Here is a 23,793-nt window from a genome sequence, read left to right as displayed (position 1 = left end):
ATGTCACAGAGGAGGATATGATGTCAAAGGGAACTGTGAAGTCACAGTTGAGGATGTGATGTCGCAGAGGAGGATGTGATGTCGCAGTAAGCATGTGATGTCAGAGAGGAGGATGTGATGTCACAGAGGAGGATGTGATGTCACAGGAGAACTGTTATGTCACAGTGGAGGATGTGATGTCACAGAGGAGGATGTGATGTCACAGAGGAGGATGTGATGTCACAGGAGAGCTGTGATGTCACAGAGGCGGATGTGATGTCACAGGTTGCTGTGATGTCACAGGGCGGGATGTGATGTCACAGAGGAGGATGCAAGCTCACAGAGGAGAATGTGATGTCATAGGAGACCTGTGATGTCACAGAGGAGGATGTGAATTCACAGAGGACGATGTGATGTCGCAGAGGAGGGTGTGATGTTATAGGAGATCTGTGATGTCATAGAAGAGCTCTGACGTGACAGGGAGGATGTGATGTCACAGAGGAGGATGTGATGTCACAGAGGAGGATGTGATGTCCTAGGGTTCAAGTGATGTCACAGACGAGGATGTGATGCCACAGAGGAGGATGTGATGTCACAGAGGAGGATGTGATGTCACAGGAGAGCTGTGATGTCACAGAGGAGGATGTGATGTCACAGAGGGGCTGTGATGTAATAGGGGAGCTGTGATGTCATAGGAGACCTGTGATTTCACAGAAGAGGATGTGATGTCACAGAGGAGGATGTGCTGTCACAGAGGAGGATGTGATGTCATAGGGGAGCTGTGATGTCATAGAAGAGCGGTGATGTCACAGAGGAGGATGTGATGTCGCAGAGGAGGATGTGATGTCACAGGAGAGTTTTTATGTCACAGAGGAGGATGTGATGTCACAGAGGTAGATGTGATGTCACAGGGGAGAATGTGATGTCACAGGAGATCTGTGATGTCACAGAAGAGGATGTGATGTCACAGAGGAGGATGTGCTGTCACAGAGGAGGATGTGATGTCATAGGGGAACTGTGATGTCATAGAAGAGCGGTGATGTCACAGAGGAGGATGTGATGTCACAGAGGGAGATGTGATGGCACAGGAGACGTGTTATGTCACAGAGGAGGATGTGATGTCACAGAAGTGGTTGTGATGTCACAGAGGGACTGTCATGATACAGGGGAGAATGTGATGTCACAGGAGATCTGTGATGTCACAGAGGATGATTTGATGTCACAGAGGTAGATGTGATGTCACAGGGGAGAATGTGATGTCACAGGAGATCTGTTATGTCACAGAGGATGATTTGATGTCATAAGAGACATGCGAAGTCACAGAGGGGATATGATGTCACAGAGGAGGATGTGATGTCAAAGGGAACTGTGAAGTCACAGAGGAGGATGTGATGTCATAGGAGATCTGTGATGTCATAGAAGAACTCTGACGTGACAGGGAGGATGTGATGTCACAGAGGAGGATGTGATGTCATAGGGGAGCTGTGATGTCATAGGGGACCTGTGATGTCATAGGAGAGCTGTGATATCACAGAGGAGGATGTGATGTCACAGAGGAGGATGTGATGTCACAGAGGAGGATGTGATGTCACAGTGGGTCTGTTATGTCACAGGGGAGAATGTGACATCACAGGAGATCTGTGATGACAGAGGATGATTTGATGTCAAAAGAGACTTGTGATGTCACAGAGGGGATATGATGTCATAGGGTAGGATGTGATGTCAAAGGGAACTGTGAAGTCAGAGGGGGATGTGATGTCACAGAGGAGGATGTGATGTCACAGAGGAGGATGTGATGTATTAGGGTTCAAGTGATGTCACAGAGGAGGATGTGATGCCACAGAGGAGGATGTGATGTCACAGAGGAGGATGTGATGTCACAGGAGAGCTGTGATGTCACAGTGGAGGATGTGATGTCATAAGAGACATGCGAAGTCACAGAGGGGTTATGATGTCACAGAGGAGGATGTGATGTCAAAGGGAACTGTGAAGTCACAGAGGAGGATGTGATGTCGCAGAGGAGGGTGTGATGTCGCAGTAAGCATGTGATGTCACAGAGGAGGATGCGATGTCATAGGAGATCTGTGATGTCATAGAAGAGCTCTGACGTCACAGGGAGGATGTGATGTCACAGAGGAGGATGTGATGTCATAGGGGAGGTGTGATGTCATAGGAGAGCTGTGATATCACAGAGGAGGATGTGATGGCACAGAGGAGGATGTGATGTCACAGGAGATCTGTGATGAGAGAGGATGATTATATGTCATAAGAGACATGCGATGTCACAGAGGGGATATAATGTCATGGAGTAGGATGTGATGTCAAAGGGAACTGTGAAGCCACAGAGGGGGATGTGATGTCACAGAGGAGGATGTGATGTCACAGAGGAGGATGTGACCTCGAAGGAGAACTGTGATGTCCCAGGGAAGGATATGATGTCACAGAGGAGCTGTTATGTCACAGAGGAGAATGTGATGTCACAGGAGATCTGTGATGTCACAGAGGAGGATGTGATGTCACAGGGATGATGTGATGTCACAGAGGAGGATAGGATGTCACAGAGGAGGATGTGATGCCATAGAGCAGTATGTGAAGTCACAGGAAGCATGTGATGTCACAGTAAGGATGTGATGTCACAGGAGAACTGTGATGTCATAGGAGAGCTGTTATGTCACAGAGGAGGATGTGATGTCACAGAGGAGGATGTGATGTCACAGAGCGGCTGTTATGTCACAGGGGAGAATGTGATGTCACAGGAGATCTGTGATATCACTGAGGAGGATGTGAAATCACAGAGGAGGATGTGATGTCGCAGTAAGCATGTGATGTCACCGGACGGGATGTGATGTCACAGAGGAGGATGTGATGTCATAGGAGAACTGTGATGTCACGGAGGAGGATGTGATGTCACAGGGGGGATGTGATGGCACAGGAGACGTGCTAAGTCACAGAGGAGGATGTGATGTCACAGAGGTGGTTGTGATGTCACAGAGGGACTGTCATGATACAGGGGAGAATGTGATGTCACAGGAGATCTGTGGTGTCACAGAGGATGATTTGATGTCACAGAGGTAGATGTGATGTCACAGGGGAGAATGTGATGTCACAGGAGATCTGTGATGTCACAGAGGATGATTTGATGTCATAAGAGACATGCAAAGTTACAGAGGGCATATGATGTCACAGAGGAGAATGTGATGTCAAAGGGAACTGTGAAGTCACAGAGGAGGATGTGATGTCACAGAGGAGCTGTTATGTCACAGAGGAGAATGTGATGTCACAGGAGATCTGTGATGTCACAGAGGAGGATGTGATGTCACAGGGATGATGTGATGTCACAGAGGATGATTTGATGTCATAAGAGACATGCGATGTCACAGAGGGGAAATGATGTCACAGATGAGGATATGATGTCAAAGGGAACTGTGAAGTCACAGTTGAGGATGTGATGTCGCAGAGGAGGATGTGATGTCGCAGTAAGCATGTGATGTCAGAGAGGAGGATGTGATGTCACAGAGGAGGATGTGATGTCACAGGAGAACTGTTATGTCACAGTGGAGGATGTGATGTCACAGAGGAGGATGTGATGTCACAGAGGAGGATGTGATGTCACAGGAGAGCTGTGATGTCACAGAGGCGGATGTGATGTCACAGGTTGCTGTGATGTCACAGGGCGGGATGTGATGTCACAGAGGAGGATGCAAGCTCACAGAGGAGAATGTGATGTCATAGGAGACCTGTGATGTCACAGAGGAGGATGTGAATTCACAGAGGAGGATGTGATGTCGCAGTAAGCATGTGATGTCACCGATGAGGATGTGATGTCATAGGGGAGCTGTGATGTCACAGAGGAGGATGTGATGACACATAGGAGGATGCGATGTCACGGAGGTGCTGTAATGCCACAGGGGAGAATGTGATGTCACAGGAGATCAGTGATGTCACAGAGGAGGATGTGATGTCACAGGAAACATGCAATGTCCCAGAGGAGAATGTGATGTCCCAGAGGAAGATTAAATGTCAGAGAGGGGGCTATGATGTCACAGGGGAACTGTGATTACATAGGTGAGATGTGATGTCACGAAGGAGGATGTGATGTCATTGGAGAGATGCGGGGTCGCAGGGGGAATGTGATGTCACCGCGGAGGATGTGATGCCACGGGAGAGCTGTTATGTCACAGAGGAGGATGTGATGTCACAGGAAACATGCAATGTCCCAGAGGAGAATGTGATGTCCCAGAGGAAGATTAAATGACAGAGAGGAGGCAATGATGTCTCAGGGGAACTGTGATTACATAGGTGAGCTGTGGTGTCACGAAGGAGGATGTGATGTCATAGGAGAGACGCGATGTCTCATGGAGGATGTGATGTCACAGAGGAGGTTGTGATGTCACAGAGGATGATTTGATGTCATAAGTGACATGCGATGTCACAGAGGGGAAATGATGTCACAGAGGAGGATATGCTGTCAAAGGGAACTGTGAAGTCACAGTTGAGGATGTGATGTCTCAGAGGAGGATGTGATGTCACAGGAGAACTGTTATGTCACAGTGGAGGATGTGATGTCACAGAGGAGGATGTGATGTCACAGAGGTGGATGTGATGTCACAGGTCGCTGTGAAGTCACAGGGCGGGATGAGATGTCACAGAGGAGGATGCAAGCTCACAGAGGAGAATCTGATGTCATCGGAGACATGTGAATGTCACAGAGGAGGATGTGATATCACAGAGGAGGATGTGATGTCGCAGAGGAGGGTGTGATGTCGCAGTAAGCATGTGATGTCACAGAGGAGGATGCGATGTCATAGGAGATCTGTGATGTCATAGAAGAGCTCTGACGTGACAGGGAGGATGTGATGTCACAGAGAAGGATGTGATGTCATAGGGGAGCTGTGATGTCATAGGAGAGCTGTGATACCACAGAGGAGGATGTGATGTCACAGAGGAGGATGTGATGTCGCAGTAAGCATGTGATGTCACCGATGAGGATGTGATGTCATAGGGGAACTGTGATGTCACAGAGGAGGATGTGATGTCACAGGAAACATGCAATGTCCCAGAGGAGAATGTGATGTCCCACGGGAAGATTAAATGTCAGAGAGGAGGCTATGATGTCACAGGGGAACTGTGATTACATAGGTGAGCTGTGATGTCACGAAGGAGGATGTGATTTCATTGGAGAGTTGCGGGGTCGCAGGGGGAATGTGATGTCTCCGCGGAGGATGTGATGCCACGGGAGAGCTGTTATGTCACAGAGGAGGATGTGATGTCACAGAGGTAGATGTGATGTCACAGGGGAGAATGTGATGTCCCAGGAGATCTGTGATGTCACAGAGGATAATTTGATGTCATAAGAGACATGCGAAGTCACAGAGGGGATATGATGTCAGAGAGGAGGATGTGATGTCAAAGGGAACTGTGAAGTCACAGAGGAGGATGTGATGTCGCAGAGGAGGGTGTGATGTCGCAGTAAGCATGTGATGTCACAGAGGAGGATGCGATGTCATAGGAGATCTGTGATGCCATAGAAGAGGTCTGACGTCACAGGGAGGATGTGATGTCACAGAGGAGGATGTGATGTCACAGAGGAGGATGTGACGTCACAGGAGAGCTGTGATGTCACAGAGGATAATTTGATGTCATAAGAGACATGCCAAGTCACAGAGGGGATATGATGTCAGAGAGGAGGATGTGATGTCAAAGGGAACTGTGAAGTCACAGAGGAGGATGTGATGTCGCAGAGGAGGGTGTGATGTCGCAGTAAGCATGTGATGTCACAGAGGAGGATGCGATGTCATAGGAGATCTGTGATGCCATAGAAGAGGTCTGACGTCACAGGGAGGATGTGATGTCACAGAGGAGGATGTGATATCACAGAGGAGGATGTGATGTCACAGAGGAGGATGTGATGTCACAGGAGAGCTGTGATGTCACAGAGGAGGATGTGATGTCACAGAGGGTCTGTTATGTCACAGGGGAGAATGTGACATCACAGGAGATCTGTGATGACAGAGGATGATTTGATGTCAAAAGAGACTTGCGATGTCACAGAGGGTATATGATGTCATAGGGTAGGATGTGATGTCAAAGGGAACTGTGAAGTCAGAGGGGGATGTGATGTCACCGATGAGGATGTGATGTCACAGGAGAGCTGTGATGTCAGAGAGGAGGATGTGATGTCACAGAGGGGCTGTGATGTAATAGGGGAGCTATGATGTCATAGGAGACCTGTGAATTCACAGAAGAGGATGTGATGTCCCAGAGGGGCTGTGATGTAATAGGGGAGCTGTGATGTCATAGGAGACCTGTGATTTCACAGAAGAGGATGTGATGTCACAGAAGAGGATGTGCTGTCACCGAGGAGGATGTGATGTCATAGGGGAGCTGTGATGTCATAGAAGAGCGGTGATGTCACAGAGGATGATGTGATGTCGCAGAGGAGGATGTGATGTCACAGGAGAGTTGTTATGTCACAGAGGTAGATGTGATGTCCCAGGGGAGAATGTGATGTCTCAGGGGAGAATGTGATGTCACAGGAGATCTGTGATGTCACAGAGGATGATTTGATGTCATAAGAGACATGCGAATTCACAGAGGGGATATGATGTCTCAGAGGAGGATATGATGTCAAAGGGAACTGTGAAGTCACAGAGGAGGATGTGATGTCGCAGAGGAGGGTGTGGTGTTATAGGAGATCTGTGATGTCATAGAAGAGCTCTGACGTGACAGGGAGGATGTGATGTCACAGAGGAGGATGTGATGTCATAGGGGAACTGTGATGTCACAGAGGAGGATGTGATGTCTCAGAGGAGGATGTGATGTCACAGGAGATCTGTGATGACAGAGGATGATTTGATGTCATAAGAGACTTGCGATGTCACAGAGAGTATATGATATCATAGGGTAGGATATGATGTCAAAGGGAACTGTGAAGTCACAGAGGGAGATGTGATGTCACAGAGGAGAATGTGATGTCACAGAGGAGGATGTGATGTCCTAGGGTACAAGTGATGACACAGGGGAGGATGTGATGTCACAGGAAGCATGTGATGTCACAGAGGAGGATGCCATGTCATAGGAGATCTGTGATGTCATAGAAGAGCTCTGACGTCACAGGGAGGATGTGATGTCACAGAGGAGGATGTGATGTCATAGGAGACCTTTGAATTCACAGAAGAGGATGTGATGTCACAGAGGGGCTGTGATGTAATAGGGGAGCTGTGATGTCATAGGAGACCTGTGATTTCACAGAAGAGGATGTGATGTCACAGAAGAGGATGTTCTGTCACCGAGGAGGATGTGATGTCATAGGGGAGCTGTGATGTCATAGAAGAGCAGTGATGTCACAGAGGAGGATGTGATGTCGCAGAGGAGGATGTGATGTCACAGGAGAGTTGTTATGTCACAGAGGTAGATGTGATGTCCCAGGGGAGAATGTGATGTCACAGGGGAGAATGTGATGTCACAGGAGATCTGTGATGTCACAGAGGATGATTTGATGTCATAAGAGACATGCGAAGTCACAGAGGGGATATGATGTCACAGAGGAGGATTTGATGTCAAAGGGAACTGTGAAGTCACAGAGGAGGATGTGATGTCGCAGAGGAGGGTGTGATGTCGCAGTAAGCATGTGATGTCACAGAGGAGGATGTGATGTTATAGGGGAGCTGTGATGTCACAGAGGAGGATGTGATGTCACAGAGGGTCTGTTATGTCACAGGGGAGAATGTGACATCACAGGAGATCTGTGATGACAGAGGATGATTTGATGTCAAAAGTGGCTTGCGATGTCACAGAGGGGATATGATGTCATAGGGTAGGATGTGATGTCAAAGGGAACTGTGAAGTCAGAGGGGGATGTGATGTCACAGAGGAGGATGTGATGTCCTAGGGTTCAAGTGATGTCACAGACGAGGATGTGATGCCACAGAGGAGGATGTGATGTCACAGAGGAGGATGTGATGTCACAGGAGAGCTGTGATGTCACAGAGGAGGATGTGATGTCACAGAGGGGCTGTGATGTAATAGGGGAGCTGTGATGTCATAGGAGACCTGTGATTTCACAGAGGAGGATGTGATGTCACAGAGGAGGGTGTGCTGTCACAGAGGGGGATGTGATGTCATAGGGGAGCTGTGATGTCATAGAAGAGCGGTGATGTCACAGAGGAGGATGTGATGTCACAGGAGAGTTGTTATGTCACAGAGGTGGATGTGATGTCACAGAGGGACTGTGATGTCACAGGGGAGAATGTGATGTCACAGGAGATCTGTGATGTCTCAGAGGATGATTTGATGTCATAAGAGACATGCGATGTCACAGAGGGGATATGATGTCACAGAGGAGGATTTGATGTCAAAGGGAACTGTGAAGTCACAGAGGAGGATGTGATGTCGCAGAGGAGGATGTGATGTCACAGGGAACTGTGAAGTCACAGAGGAGGGTGTGATATTATAGGAGATTTGTGATGTCATAGAAGCGCTCTGACGTCACTGGCATGATGTGATGTCACAGTGGAGGATGTGATGTCACAGGAGAGCTGTGATGTCAGAGGGGAGGATGTGATGTCATAGAGGGGCTGTTATGTCACAGAGGAGAATGTGATGTCACAGGAGATCTGTGATTACACAGAGGAGGGTGTGACGTCACTGGTTTCTGTGATGTCACAGGGCGGGATGTGATGTCACAGAGGAGGATGCAAGCTCACGGAGGAAAATGTGATGGGATAGGAGACCTGTGATGTCACAGAGGAGGATGTGAAATCACAGAGAAGGATGTGATGCCGCAGTAAGCATGTGATGTCACAAAGAAGGATGTGATGTCACAGTGCGGGATGTGATGTCACAGAGGAGGATGCAAGCTCACAGAGGAGAAATGATGTCATAGGAGACCTGTGATGTCACAGTGGAGGATGTGTTCTCGCAGAGGAGGATGTGATGTCACAGAGGAGGATGTGATCTCATAGGGGAGCTGTGATGTCATAGGAGAGCTGTGTTGTCACAAAGGAGGCTGAGATGTCACAAAGGAGGATGTGATGTCATAGGAGACATATGATGTCACAGAGGGGGATGTGATATCACAGATGTGGGTCTGCTTTCACAGGAAGAATGTGTTGTCACAGAGGAGGATTTGATGTCACAGGAAACATGCAATGTCCCAGAGGAGAATGTGATGTCCCAGAAAGAAGATTAAATGTCAGAGAGGCGGCTATGATGTCACAGGGGAGCTGTGATTTCATAGGTAAACTGTGATGTCACGAAGGAGGAGGTTATGTCATTGGAGAGACGCTGGGTCGCAGGGGGAATGTGATGTCTCCGCGGAAGATGTGATGCCACGGGAGAGCTGTTATGTCACAGAGGAGGATGTGATGTCACAGAGGTAAATGTGATGTCACAAGGGAGAATGTGATGTCACAGGAGATCTGTGATGTCACAGAGGATGATTTGATGTCATAAGAGACATGCGAAGTCACAGAGGGGATATGATGTCACAGAGGAGGATGTGATGTCAAAGGGAACTGTGAAGTCACAGAGGAGGATGTGATGTCACAGAGGAGGGTGTGATGTTATAGGAGATCTGTAATGTCATAGAAGAGCTCTGACGTGACAGGGAGGATGTGATGTCACAGAGGAGGATGTGATGTCATAGGGGAACTGTGATGTCACAGAGGAGGATGTGATGTCTCAGAGGAGGATGTGATGTCACAGGAGATCTGTGATGACAGAGGATGATTTGATGTCACAAGAGACTTGCGATGTCACAGAGGGGATATGATGTCATTGGGTAGGATGTGATGTCAAAGGGAACTGTGAAGTCAGAGCGGGATGTGATGTCACAGAGGAGGATGTCATGTAACAGAGGAGGATGTGATGTCCTATGGTTCAAGTGATGTCACAGACGAGGATGTGATGCCACAGAGGAGGATGTGATGTCACAGAGGAGGATGTGATGTCCCAGGAGAGCTGTGATGTCACAGTGGAGGATGTGATGTTATAAGAGACATGTGAAGTCACAGAGGGGTTATGATGTCACAGAGGAGGATGTGATGTCAAAGGGAACTGTGAAGTCACAGAGGAGGATGTGATGTCGCAGAGGAGGGTGTGATGTCGCAGTAAGCATGTGATGTCACAGAAGAGGATGCGATGTCATAGGAGATCTGTGATGTCATAGAAGAGCTCTGACGTGACAGGGAGGATGTGATGTCACAGAGAAGGATGTGATGTCATAGGGGAGCTGTGATGTCATAGGAGAGCTGTGATATCACAGAGGAGGATGTGATGTCACAGAGGAGGATGTGATGTCACAGGAGAGCTGTGATGTCACAGAGGCGGATGTGATTTTACAGGTTGCTGTAATGTCACAGGGCGGTATGTCATAGGAGACCTGTGATTTCACAGAGGAGGATGTGATGTCACAGAGGAGGATGTGATGTCGCAGTAAGCATGTGATGTCACCGATGAGGATGTGATGTCATAGGGGAGCTGTGATGTCACAGAGGAGGATGTGATGTCACAGGAAACATGCAATGTCCCAGAGGAGAATGTGATGTCCCACGGGAAGATTAAATGTCAGAGAGGAGGCTATGATGTCACAGGGGAACTGTGATTACATAGGTGAGCTGTGATGTCACGAAGGAGGATGTGATTTCATTGGAGAGTTGCGGGGTCGCAGGGGGAATGTGATGTCTCCGCGGAGGATGTGATGCCACGGGAGAGCTGTTATGTCACAGAGGAGGATGTGATGTCACAGAGGTAGATGTGATGTAACAGGGGAGAATGTGATGTCACAGGAGATCTGTGATGTCACAGAGGATAATTTGATGTCATAAGAGACATGTGAAGTCACAGAGGGGATATGATGTCAGAGAGGAGGATGTGATGTCAAAGGGAACTGTGAAGTCACAGAGGAGGATGTGATGGCGCAGAGGAGGGTGTGATGTCGCAGTAAGCATGTGATGTCACAGAGGAGGATGCGATGTCATAGGAGATCTGTGATGCCATAGAAGAGGTCTGACGTCACAGGGAGGATGTGATGTCACAGAGGAGGATGTGATGTCATAGGAAAACTGTGATGTCATAGGAGAGCTGTGATATCACAGAGGAGGATGTGATGGCACAGAAGAGGATGTGATGTCACAGGAGAGCTGTGATGTCACAGAGGAGGATGTGATGTCACAGAGGGTCTGTGATGTCACAGGGGAGAATGTGACATCACAGGAGATCTGTGATGACAGAGAATGATTTGATGTCATAAGAGACATGCGAATTCACAGAGGGGATATGATGTCACAGAGGAGGATGTGATGTCAAAGGGAACTGTGAAGTCAGAGGGGGATGTGATGTCACAGAGGAGGATGTGATGTCAAAGGGAACTGTGAAGTCAGAGGGGGATGTGATGTCACAGAGGTAGATGTGATGTCACAGGGGAGAATGTGATGTCACAGGAGATCTGTGATGTCACAGAGGATGATTTGATGTCATAAGAGACATGCGAATTCACAGAGGGGATATGATGTCACAGAGGAGGATGTGATGTCAAAGGGAATTGTGAAGTCACAGAGGAGGATGTGATGTCGCAGAGGAGGGTGTGATGTTATAGGAGATCTGTGATGTCATAGAAGAGCTCTGACGTGACAGGGAGGATGTGATGTCACAGAGGAGGATGTGATGTCTCAGAGGAGGATGTGATGTCACAGGAGATCTGTGATGACAGAGGATGATTTGATGTCATACGAGACTTGCGATGTCACAGAGGGTATATGATATCATAGGGTAGGATGTGATGTCAAAGGGAACTGTGAAGTCACAGAGGGGGATGTGATGTCACAGAGGAGGATGTGATGTCCTAGGGTACAAGTGATGACACAGGGGAGGATGTGATGTCACAGGAAGCGTGTGATGTCACAAGAAGGATTTCATGTCACAGTGGAGCTGCGATGACACAGAGAAGGATGTGATGTCACAGAGGAGAAATTGATTTCCTAGGAGACATCCGATGTCACAGAGGAGGATGTGATGTCACGTGGAGCTGTGATGTCACAGTTGAGGATGTGATGTAGCAGAGTGCAATGTGATGTCACAGAGGAGGATGTGATGTCACAGATCTGTGATGTCACAGAGCAGGATGTGCTTTCATAAGAGACATGCGATGTCACAGAGGGGAAAGTGATGTCACAGATAACGATGTGATGTCAGAGAGGAGAATGTGATGTCGTAGGAAGCATGTGATATCAGGAAAGATGTGATGTCATAGGCGAGCTCCGATGTCACAGAGGAGAATGTGATGCCATGGGGAGTATGTGATGGCACAGAGGAGGATGTGATGTCACAGGGAGGATGTGATGTCACAGAGGAAGATTAAATGTCAGACAGGAGGCTATGATGTCACAGGGGAACTGTGATTTCATAGGTGAGCTGTGATGTCACAAAGGAAGATCTGATGTCATAGGAGTGACGTGATGTTGCAGGGGGGGATGCGATGCCCCGGGGAGCTGTGATGTCACAGAAGAGGATGTGATGTCACATGGAGCTGTCTTGTCCCAGAGGAGCATGTGATGTCACAGGGAGGATGTGATGTCACAGAGGAGGATAGGATGTCACAGAGGAGGATGTGATGCCATAGAGGAGTATGTGAAGTCACAGGAAGCATGTGATGTCACAGGAAGGATGTGATGTCACAGGAGAACTGCGATGTCGTAGGAGAGCTGTTATGTCACAGAGGAGGATGTGATGTCACAGAAGAGGATGTGATGTCACAGAGGGGCTGTTATGTCACAGGGGAGAATGTGATGTCACAGGAGATATGTGATATCACTGAGGAGGATGTGAAATCACAGAGGAGGATGTGATGTCGCAGTAAGCATGTGATGTCACCGGGCGGGATGTGATGTCACAGACGAGGATGTGATGTCATAGGGGAGCTGTGATGTCATAGGAGAACTGTGATGTCACGGAGGAGGATGTGATGTCACAGAGGGAGATGTGATGGCACAGGAGACGTGTTATGTCACAGAGGAGGATGTGATGTCACAGAGGTGGTTGTGATGTCACAGAGGGACTGTCATGATACAGGGGAGAATGTGATGTCACAGGAGATCTGTGATGTCACAGAGGATGATTTGATGTCACAGAGGTAGATGTGATGTCACAGGGGAGAATGTGATGTCACAGGAGATCTGTTATGTCACAGAGGATGATTTGATGTCATAAGAGACATGCGAAGTCACAGAGGGGATATGATGTCACAGAGGAGGATGTGATGTCAAAGGGAACTGTGAAGTCACAGAGGAGGATGTGATGTCACACCGGAGGATGTGATGTCGCAGTAAGCATGAGATGTCACAGAGGAGGATGCGATGTCATAGGAGATCTGTGATGTCATAGAAGAGCTCTGACGTGACAGGGAGGATGTGATGTCACAGAGGAGGATGTGATGTCATAGGGGAGCTGTGATGTCATAGGGGACCTGTGATGTCATAGGAGAGCTGTGATATCACAGAGGAGGATGTGATGTCACAGAGGAGGATGTGATGTCACAGAGGAGGATGTGATGTCACAGTGGGTCTGTTATGTCACAGGGGAGAATGTGACATCACAGGAGATCTGTGATGACAGAGGATGATTTGATGTCAAAAGAGACTTGTGATGTCACAGAGGGGATATGATGTCATAGGGTAGGATGTGATGTCAAAGGGAACTGTGAAGTCAGAGGGGGATGTGATGTCACAGAGGAGGATGTGATGTATTAGGGTTCAAGTGATGTCACAGAGGAGGATGTGATGCCACAGAGGAGGATGTGATGTCACAGAGGAGGATGTGATGTCACAGGAGAGCTGTGATGTCACAGTGGAGGATGTGATGTCATAAGAGACATGCGAAGTCACAGAGGGGTTATGATGTCACAGAGGAGGATGTGATGTCAAAGGGAACTGTGAAGTCACAGAGGAGGATGTGATGTCGCAGAGGAGGGTGTGATGTCGCAGTAAGCATGTGATGTCACAGAGGAGGATGCGATGTCATAGGAGATCTGTGATGTCATAGAAGAGGTCTGACGGCAGAGGGAGGATGTGATGTCACAGAGGAGGATGTGATGTCATAGGGGAGGTGTGATGTCATAGGAGAGCTGTGATATCACAGAGGAGGATGTGATGGCACAGAGGAGGATGTGATGTCACAGGAGATCTGTGATGAGAGAGGATGATTATATGTCATAAGAGACATGCGATGTCACAGAGGGGATATAATGTCATGGAGTAGGATGTGATGTCAAAGGGAACTGTGAAGCCACAGAGGGGGATGTGATGTCACAGAGGAGGATATGATGTCACAGAGGAGGATGTGACCTCGAAGGAGAGCTGTGATGTCCCAGGGGAGGATATGATGTCACAGAGGAGCTGTTATGTCACAGAGGAGAATGTGATGTCACAGGAGATCTGTGATGTCACAGAGGAGGATGTGATGTCACAGGGATGATTTGATGTCACAGAGGAGGATAGGATGTCACAGAGGAGGATGTGATGCCATAGAGGAGTATGTGAAGTCACAGGAAGCATGTGATGTCACAGTAAGGATGTGATATCACAGGAGAACTGTGATGTCATAGGAGAGCTGTTATGTCACAGAGGAGGATGTGATGTCACAGAGGAGGATGTGATGTCACAGAGCGTCTGTTATGTCACAGGGGAGAATGTGATGTCACAGGAGATCTGTGATATCACTGAGGAGGATGTGAAATCACAGAGGAGGATGTGATGCCGCAGTAAGCATGTGATGTCACCGGGCGGGATGTGATGTCACAGAGGAGGATGTGATGTCATAGGGGAGGTGTGATGTCATAGGAGAACTGTGATGTCACGGAGGAGGATGTGATGTCACAGAGGGGGATGTGGTGGCACAGGAGACGTGCTAAGTCACAGAGGAGGATGTGATGTCACAGAGGTGGTTGTGATGTCACAGAGGGACTGTCATGATACAGGGGAGAATGTGATGTCACAGGAGATCTGTGATGTCACAGAGGATGATTTGATGTCACAGAGGTAGATGTGATGTCACAGGGGAGAATGTGATGTCACAGGAGATCTGTGATGTCACAGAGGATGATTTGATGTCATAAGAGACATGCGAAGTTACAGAGGGGATATGATGTCACAGAGGAGGATGTGATGTCAAAGGGAACTGTGAAGTCACAGAGGAAGATGTGATGTCACAGAGGAGGGTGTGATGTCGCAGTAAGCATGTGATGTCACAGAGGAGGATGCGATGTCATAGGAGATCTGTGATGTCATAGAAGAGCTCTGAGGTGACAGGGAGGATGTGATGTCACAGAGGAGGATGTGATGTCAGAGGGGAGCTGTGATGTCATAGGGGACCTGTGATGTCATAGGAGAGCTGTGATATCACAGGGGAGGATGTGATGTCACAGAGGAGGATGTGATGTCACTGAGGAGGATGTGATGTCATAGGGGAGCTGTGATGTCATAGGAGAGCTGTGATATCACAGAGGAGGATGTGATGGCACAGAGGAGGATGTGATGTCACAGGAGAGCTGTGATGTCACAGAGGAGGATGTGATGTCACAGAGGGTCTGTTATGTCACAGGGGAGAATGTGACATCACAAGAGATCTGTGATGACAGAGGATGATTTGATGTCAAAAGAGACTTGCGATGTCACAGAGGGGATATGATGTCATAGGGTAGGATGTGATGTCAAAGGGAACTGTGAAGTCAGAGGGGGATGTGATGTCACAGAGGAGGATGTGATGTCACAGAGGAGGATGTGATGTATTAGGGTTCAAGTGATGTCACAGAGGAGGATGTGATGCCACAGAGGAGGATGTGATGTCACAGAGGAGGATGTGATGTCACAGGAGAGCTGTGATGTCACAGTGGAGGATGTGATGTCAGAGAGGGGCTGTGATGTAATAGGGATCTGTGATGTCATAGGAGAGCTGTGATGTCACAGAGGAGGATGTGATGTCACAGAGGAGGATGTGCTGTCACAGAGGAGGATGTGATGTCATAGGGGAGCTGTGATGTCATAGGGGAGAATGTGATGTCACAGGAGATCTGTGATATCACAGAGGAGGATGTGATGTCACAGGAAACATGCAATGTCCCAGAGGAGAATTTATGTCCCAGAGGAAGATTAAATGTCAGAGAGGAGGCTATGATGTCACAGGGGAACTGTGATTACGTAGGTGAGCTGTGATGTCACGAAGGAGGATGTGATTTCATTGGAGAGATGCGGGGTCGCAGGGGGAATGTTATGTCACCGCGGAGGATGTGATGCCATGGGAGAGGTGTTATGTCACAGTGGAGGATGTGATGTCACAGGAAACATGCAATGTCCCAGAGGAGAATGTGATGTCCCACAGGAAGATTAAATGTCAGAGAGGAGGCTATGATGTCACAGGGGAACTGTGATTACATAGGTGAGCGGTGATGTCACGAAGGAGGATATGATGTCATAGGAGAGACGCGTTGTCTCATGGAGGATGTGATGTCACAGAGGCGGTTGTTATGTCACAGAGGATGATTTGATGTCATAAGAGACATGCGATGTCACAGAGGGGAAATGATGTCACAGAGGAGGATATGCTGTCACAGGGAACTGTGAAGTCACAGTTGAGGATGTGATGTCGCAGTGGAGGATGTGATGTCACAGGAGAACTGTTATGTCACAGTGGAGGATGTGATGTCACAGAGGAGGATGTGATGTCACAGGAGAGCTGTGATGTCACAGAGGCGGATGTGATGTCACAGGTTGCTGTGATGTCACAGGGCGGGATGTGATGTCACAGAGGAGGATGCAAGCTCACAGAGGAGAATGTGATGTCATAGGAGACCTGTGATATCACAGAGGAGGATGTGAATTCACAGAGGAGGATGTGATGTCAAAGGGAACTGTGAAGTCACAGAGGAGGATGTGATGTCACATGGAGCTGTCTTGTCCCAGAGGAGCATGTGATGTCACAGGGAGGATGTGATGTCACAGAGGAGGATTTGATGTCACAGGGAGGATGTGATGTCACAGAGGAGGATAGGATGTCACAGAGGAGGATGTGATGCCATAGAGGAGTATGTGAAGTCACAGGAAGCATGTGATGTCACCGGAAGGATGTGATGCCACAGGAGAACTGTGATGTCATAGGAGAGCTGTTATGTCACAGAGGAGGATGTGATGTCACAGAGGAGGATGTGATGTCACAGAGGGGCTATGTCACAGGGGAGAATGTGATGTCACAGGAGATCTGTGATGTCAGAGAGGATGATTTGATGTCATAAGAGACATGCGATGTCACAGAGGGGATATGATGTCATGGAGTAGGATGTGATGTCAAAGGGAACTGTGAAGCCACAGAGGGGGATGTGATGTCACCGAGGAGGATGTGATGTCACAGAGGAGGATGTGATCTCGCAGGAGAGCTATGTCCCAGGGGAGGATGTGATGTCACAGAGGAGCTGTTATGTCACAAGGGAGAATGTGATGTCAAAGGGAACTGTGAAGTCACAGAGGAGGATGTGATGTCGCTTAGGAGGGTGTGATGTTATAGGAGATCTGTGATGTCATAGAAGAGCTCTGACGTGACAGGGAGGATGTGATGTCACAGAGGAGGATGTGATGTCACAGAGGGGCTGTTATGTCGCAGAGGAGGATGTGATGTCACAGGGGAGAATGTGATGTCACAGGAGATCTGTGATGAGAGAGGATGATTTGATGTCATAAGAGAGATGCGATGTTACAGACGGGATATAATGTCATGGAGTAGGATGTGATGTCAAAGGGAACTGTGAAGCCACAGAGGGGGATGTGATGTCACAGAGGAGGATGTGATGTCACAGAGGAGGATGTGACCTCGAAGGAGAGCTGTGATGTCCCAGGGGAGGATGTGATGTCACAGAGGAGCTGTTATGTCACAGAGGAGAATGTGATGTCACAGGAGATCTGTGATGTCACAGAGGAGGATGTGATGTCACAGGGATGATGTGATGTCGCAGAGGAGGATGGGATGTCACAGAGGAGGATGTGATGCCATAGAGGAGTATGTGAAGTCACAGGAAGCATGTGATGTCACAGGAGAACTGTGATGTCATAGGAGAGCTGTGATGTCATAGGAGAACTGTGATGTCACGGAGGAGGATGTGATGTCACAGAGGGAGATGTGATGGCACAGGAGACCAGTTATGTCACAGAGGAGGATGTGATGTCACAGAGGTGGTTGTGATGTCACAGAGGGACTGTCATGATACAGGGGAGAATGTGATGTCACAGGAGATCTGTGATGTCGCAGAGGATGATTTGATGTCATAAGAGACATGCGAAGTCACAGAGGGGATATGATGTCACAGAGGAGGATGTGATGTCAAAGGGAACTGTGAAGTCACAGAGGAGGATGTGATGTCGCAGAGGAGGGTGTGATGTCGCAGTAAGTATGTGATGTCACAGAGGAGGATGTGATGTCATAGGGGAGCTGTGATGTCATAGAAGAGCTCTGACGTCACAGGGAGGATGTGATATCACAGAGGAGGATGTGATGTCACAGAGGAGGATGTGATGTCACAGAGGAGGATGTGATGTCACAGGAGAGCTGTGATGTCACAGAGGAGGATGTGATGTCACAGAGGGTCTGTTATGTCACAGGGGAGAATGTGACATCACAGGAGATCTGTGATGACAGAGGATGATTTGATGTCAAAAGAGACTTGCGATGTCACAGAGGGGATATGATGTCATAGGGTAGGATGTGATGTCAAAGGGAACTGTGAAGTCAGAGGGGGATGTGATGTCACAGAGGAGGATGTGATGTCACAGAGGAGGATGTGATGTCCTAGGGTTCAAGTGATGTCACAGACGAGGATGTGATGCCACAGAGGAGGATGTGATGTCACAGAGGAGGATGTGATGTCACAGGAGAGCTGTGATGTCACAGTGGAGGATGTGATGTCATAAGAGGCATGCGAGGTCACAGAGGGGTTATTATGTCACAGAGGAGGATGTGATGTCAAAGGGAACTGTGAAGTCACAGAGGAGGATGTGATGTCGCAGAGGAGGGTGTGATGTCGCAGTAAGCATGTGATGTCACAGAGGAGGATGCGATGTCATAGGAGATCTGTGATGTCATAGAAGAGCTCTGACGTGACAGGGAGGATGTGATGTCACAGAGAAGGATGTGATGTCATAGGGGAGCTGTGATGTCATAGGAGAGCTGTGAAATCACAGAGGAGGATGTGATGGCACAGAGGAGGATGTGATGTCACAGGAGAGCTGTGATGTCACAGAGGAGGATGTGATGTCACAGAGGGTCTGTTATGTCACAGGGGAGAATGTGATATCACAGGAGATCTGTGATGACAGAGGATGATTTGATGTCAAAAGAGACTTGCGATGTCACAGAGGGGATATGATGTCATAGGGTAGGATGTGATGTCAAAGGGAACTGTGAAGTCAGAGTGGGATGTGATGTCACAGAGGAGGATGTGATGTCACAGAGGAGGATGTGATGTCCTAGGGTTCAAGTGATGTCACAGAGGAGGATGTGATGCCACAGAGGAGGATGTGATGTCACAGAGGAGGATGTGATGTCACAGGAGATCTGTGATGTCACAGTGGAGGATGTGATGTCAGAGAGGGGTTGTGATGTAATAGGGATCTATGATGTCATAGGAGAGCTGTGATGTCACAGAGGAGGATGTGATGTCACAGAGGAGGATGTGCTGTCACAGAGGAGGATTTGATGTCATAGGGGAGCTGTGATGTCATAGGGGAGAATGTGATGTCACAGGAGATCTGTGATATCACAGAGGAGGATGTGATGTCAGAGGAAACATGCAATGTCCCAGAGGAGAATGTGATGTCCCAGAGGAAGATTAAATGTCAGAGAGGAGGCTATGATGTCACAGGGGAACTGTGATTACATAGGTGAGCTGTGATGTCACGAAGGAGGATGTGATTTCATTGGAGAGATGCGGGGTCGCAGGGGGAATGTGATGTCACCGCGGAGGATGTGATACCATGGGAGAGGTGTTATGTCACAGAGGAGGATGTGATGTCACAGGAAACATGCAATGTCCCAGAGGAGAATGTGATGTCCCAGAGGAAGATTAAATGTCAGACAGGAGGCTACGATGTCACAGGGGAACTGTGATTACATAGGTGAGCGGTGATGTCACGAAGGAGGATGTGATGTCACAGGAGATCTGTGATGGGAGAGGATGATTTGATGTCATAAGAGACATGCGATGTCACAGAGGGGATATAATGTCATGGAGTAGGATGTGATGTCAAAGGGAACTGTGAAGCCACAGAGGGGGATGTGATGTCACAGAGGAGGATGTGATGTCACAGAGGAGGATGTGACCTCGAAGGAGAACTGTGATGTCCCAGGGGAGGATATGATGTCACAGAGGAGCTGTTATGTCACAGAGGAGAATGTGATGTCACAGGAGATCTGTGATGTCACAGAGGAGGATGTGATGTCACAGGGATGATGTGATGTCACAGAGGAGGATAGGATGTCACAGAGGAGGATGTGATGCCATAGAGGAGTATGTGAAGTCACAGGAAGCATGTGATGTCACAGGAAGGATGTGATGTCACAGGAGAACTGTGATGTCATAGGAGAGCTGTTATGTCACAGAGGAGGATGTGATGTCACAGAGGACGATGTGATGTCACAGAGCGGCTGTTATGTCACAGGGGAGAATGTGATGTCACAGGAGATCTGTGATATCACTGAGGAGGATGTGAAATCACAGAGGAGGATGTGATGTCGCAGTAAGCATGTGATGTCACCGGGCGGGATGTGATGTCACAGAGGAGGATGTGATGTCATAGGGGAGGTGTGATGTCATAGGAGAACTGTGATGTCACGGAGGAGGATGTGATGTCACAGAGGGGGATGTGATGGCACAGGAGACGTGTTAAGTCACAGAGGAGGATGTGATGTCACAGAGGTGGTTGTGATGTCACAGAGGGACTGTCATGATACAGGGGAGAATGTGATGTCACAGGAGATCTGTGATGTCACAGAGGATGATTTGATGTCACAGAGGTAGATGTGATGTCACAGGGGAGAATGTGATGTCACAGGAGATCTGTGATGTCACAGAGGATGATTTGATGTCATAAGAGATATGCGAAGTTACAGAGGGTATATGATGTCACAGAGGAGGATGTGATGTCAAAGGGAACTGTGAAGTCACAGAGGAGGATGTGGTGTCGCAGAGGAGGGTGTGATGTCGCAGTAAGCATGTGATGTCACAGAGGAGGATGCGATGTCATAGGAGATCTGTGATGTCATAGAAGAGCTCTGACATCACAGGGAGGATGTGATGTCACAGAGGAGGATGTGATTTCATAGGGGAGCTGTGATGTCATAGGAGAGCTGTGATATCACAGAGGAGGATGTGATGTCGCAGAGGAGGATGTGATGTCACAGGAGATCTGTGATGTCACAGAGGAGGATGTGATGTCACAGGGATGATGTGATGTCACAGAGGAGGATAGGATGTCACAGAGGAGGATGTGATGCCATAGAGGAGTATGTGAAGTCACAGGAAGCATGTGATGTCACAGGAAGGATGTGATGTCACAGGAGAACTTTGATGTCGTAGGAGAGCTGTTATGTCACAGAGGAGGATGTGATGTCACAGAGGAGGATGTGATGTCACAGAGGGGCTGTTATGTCACAGGGGAGAATGTGATGTCACAGGAGATCTGTGATATCACTGAGGAGGATGTGAAATCACAGAGGAGGATGTGATTTCGCAGTAAGCATGTGATGTCACCGGGCGGGATGTGATGTCACAGAGGAGGATGTGATGTCATAGGGGAGGTGTGATGTCATAGGAGAACTGTGATGTCACGGAGGAGGATGTGATGTCACAGAGGGGGATGTGATGGCACAGGAGACGTGTTATGTCACAGAGGAGGATGTGATGTCACAGAGGTGGTTGTGATGTCACAGAGGGACTGTCATGATACAGGGGAGAATGTGATGTCACAGGAGATCTGTGATGTCACAGAGGATGATTTGATGTCACAGAGGTAGATGTGATGTCACAGAGGAGAATGTGATGTCACAGGAGATCTGTGATGTCACAGAGGATGATTTGATGTCATAAGAGACATGCGAAGTCACAGAGGGGATATGATGTCACAGAGGAGGATGTGATGTCAAAGGGAACTGTGAAGTCACAGAGGAGGATGTGATGTCGCAGAGGAGGGTGTGATGTCGCAGGAAGCATGTGATGTCACAGAGGAGGATGCGATGTCATAGGAGATCTGTGATGTCATAGAAGAGCTCTGACGTCACAGGGAGGATGTGATGTCACAGAGGAGGATGTGATGTCATAGGGGAACTGTGATGTCATAGGAGGGCTGTGATATCACAGAGGAGGATGTGATGTCACAGAGGAGGATGTGATGTCACAGGAGATCTGTGATGTCACAGAGGAGGATGTGATGTCACAGTGGGTCTGTTATGTCACAGGGGAGAATGTGACATCACAGGAGATCTGTGATGACAGAGGATGATTTGATGTCAAAAGAGACTTGCGATGTCACAGAGGGGATATGATGTCATAGGGTAGGATGTGATGTCAAAGGGAACTGTGAAGTCAGAGGGGGATGTGATGTCACAGAGGAGGATGTGATGTCACAGAGGAGGATGTGATGTCCTAGGGTTCAAGTGATGTCACAGAGGAGGATGTGATGCCACAGAGGAGGATGTGATGTCACAGAGGAGGATGTGATGTCACAGGAGAGCTGTGATGTCACAGTGGAGGATGTGATGTCATAAGAGACATGCGAAGTCACAGAGGGGTTATGATGTCACAGAGGAGGATGTGATGTCAAAGGGAACTGTGAAGTCACAGAGGAGGATGTGATGTCGCAGAGGAGGGTGTGATGTCGCAGTAAGCATGTGATGTCACAGAGGAGGATGCGATGTCATAGACATCTGTGATGTCATAGAAGAGCTCTGACGTCACAGGGAGGATGTGATGTCACAGAGGAGGATGTGATGTCATAGGGGAGCTGTGATGTCATAGGAGAGCTGTGATGTCACAGAGGAGGATGTGATGTCACAGAGGAGGATGTGATGTCACAGGAGAGCTGTGATGTCACAGAGGAGGATGTGATGTCACAGAGGGTCTGTTATGTCACAGGGGAGAATGTGACATCACAGGAGATCTGTGATGACAGAGGATGACTTGATGTCATAAGAGACATACGATGTCACAGAGGGGATATAATGTCATGGAGTAGGATGTGATGTCACAGAGGTGGATGTGGATGCGATGTCACAGAGGTGGATGTGATGTCATAGAAGACGTGCGATGTCACAGAGGGGATGTGATTACACAGCGGAGGATGCGATGTCACAGGGAGGATATGGTGTAATAGGAGACATGTGATGACACAGAGGAGGATGTGACGTCACTGGGAGTTTTGATGTCACAGGGGCGGATGTGATGTTACAGAGGAGGATGTGATGTCACATGGGAGCTGTGAAGTAACGGGGAAGATGTGATGCCACAGATGAGGATATGATGTCCCAGGTTGCTGTGAATTCACAGGGCGGGATGTGATGTCACAGAAGAGGATGCAAGCTCACAGAGGAGAATCTGATGTCATCGGAGACCTGTGGATGTCACAGAGGAGGATGTGATATCACAGAGGAGGATGTGATGTCGCAGTAAGCATGTGATATCACCGGGCGCGATGTGATGTCACAGAGGATGATGTGATGTCATAGGGGAGCTGTGATGTCCTAGGAGAGCTGTGATGTCACAGAGGAGGATGTGATGTCACAGAG

The 23,793-nt window shown here is 48.5% G+C and overlaps 1 long non-coding RNA gene across 2 annotated transcripts in view; it reads left to right on the top strand.

Annotated features, from left to right (window-relative positions):
* LOC127463183 (uncharacterized) overlaps positions 1-23,793 on the top strand; it is a 55,327-nt gene that overhangs the window by 20,041 nt on the left and 11,493 nt on the right. Inside the window, exon 2 of one of the 2 annotated variants that reach the window (XR_007900688.1) lies at positions 1,828-2,138. This is a non-coding gene — a long non-coding RNA (uncharacterized LOC127463183). Of the gene's footprint in view, positions 1-1,800; positions 2,139-23,793 lie in introns of those variants that run through there. The other variant, XR_007900687.1, reaches the window with a different exon arrangement.

The sequence above is a fragment of the Manacus candei genome, unplaced genomic scaffold (genome assembly GCF_025592945.1).
Source record: "Manacus candei isolate 608988 ecotype Guabito, Panama unplaced genomic scaffold, ASM2559294v1 h1tg000151l, whole genome shotgun sequence".
In the NCBI taxonomy this organism is placed as follows: Eukaryota; Metazoa; Chordata; class Aves; order Passeriformes; family Pipridae; genus Manacus; species Manacus candei.
Note: the sequence above shows the minus strand (reverse complement) of the source record. Positions and strands in the feature narration are given on the sequence as shown.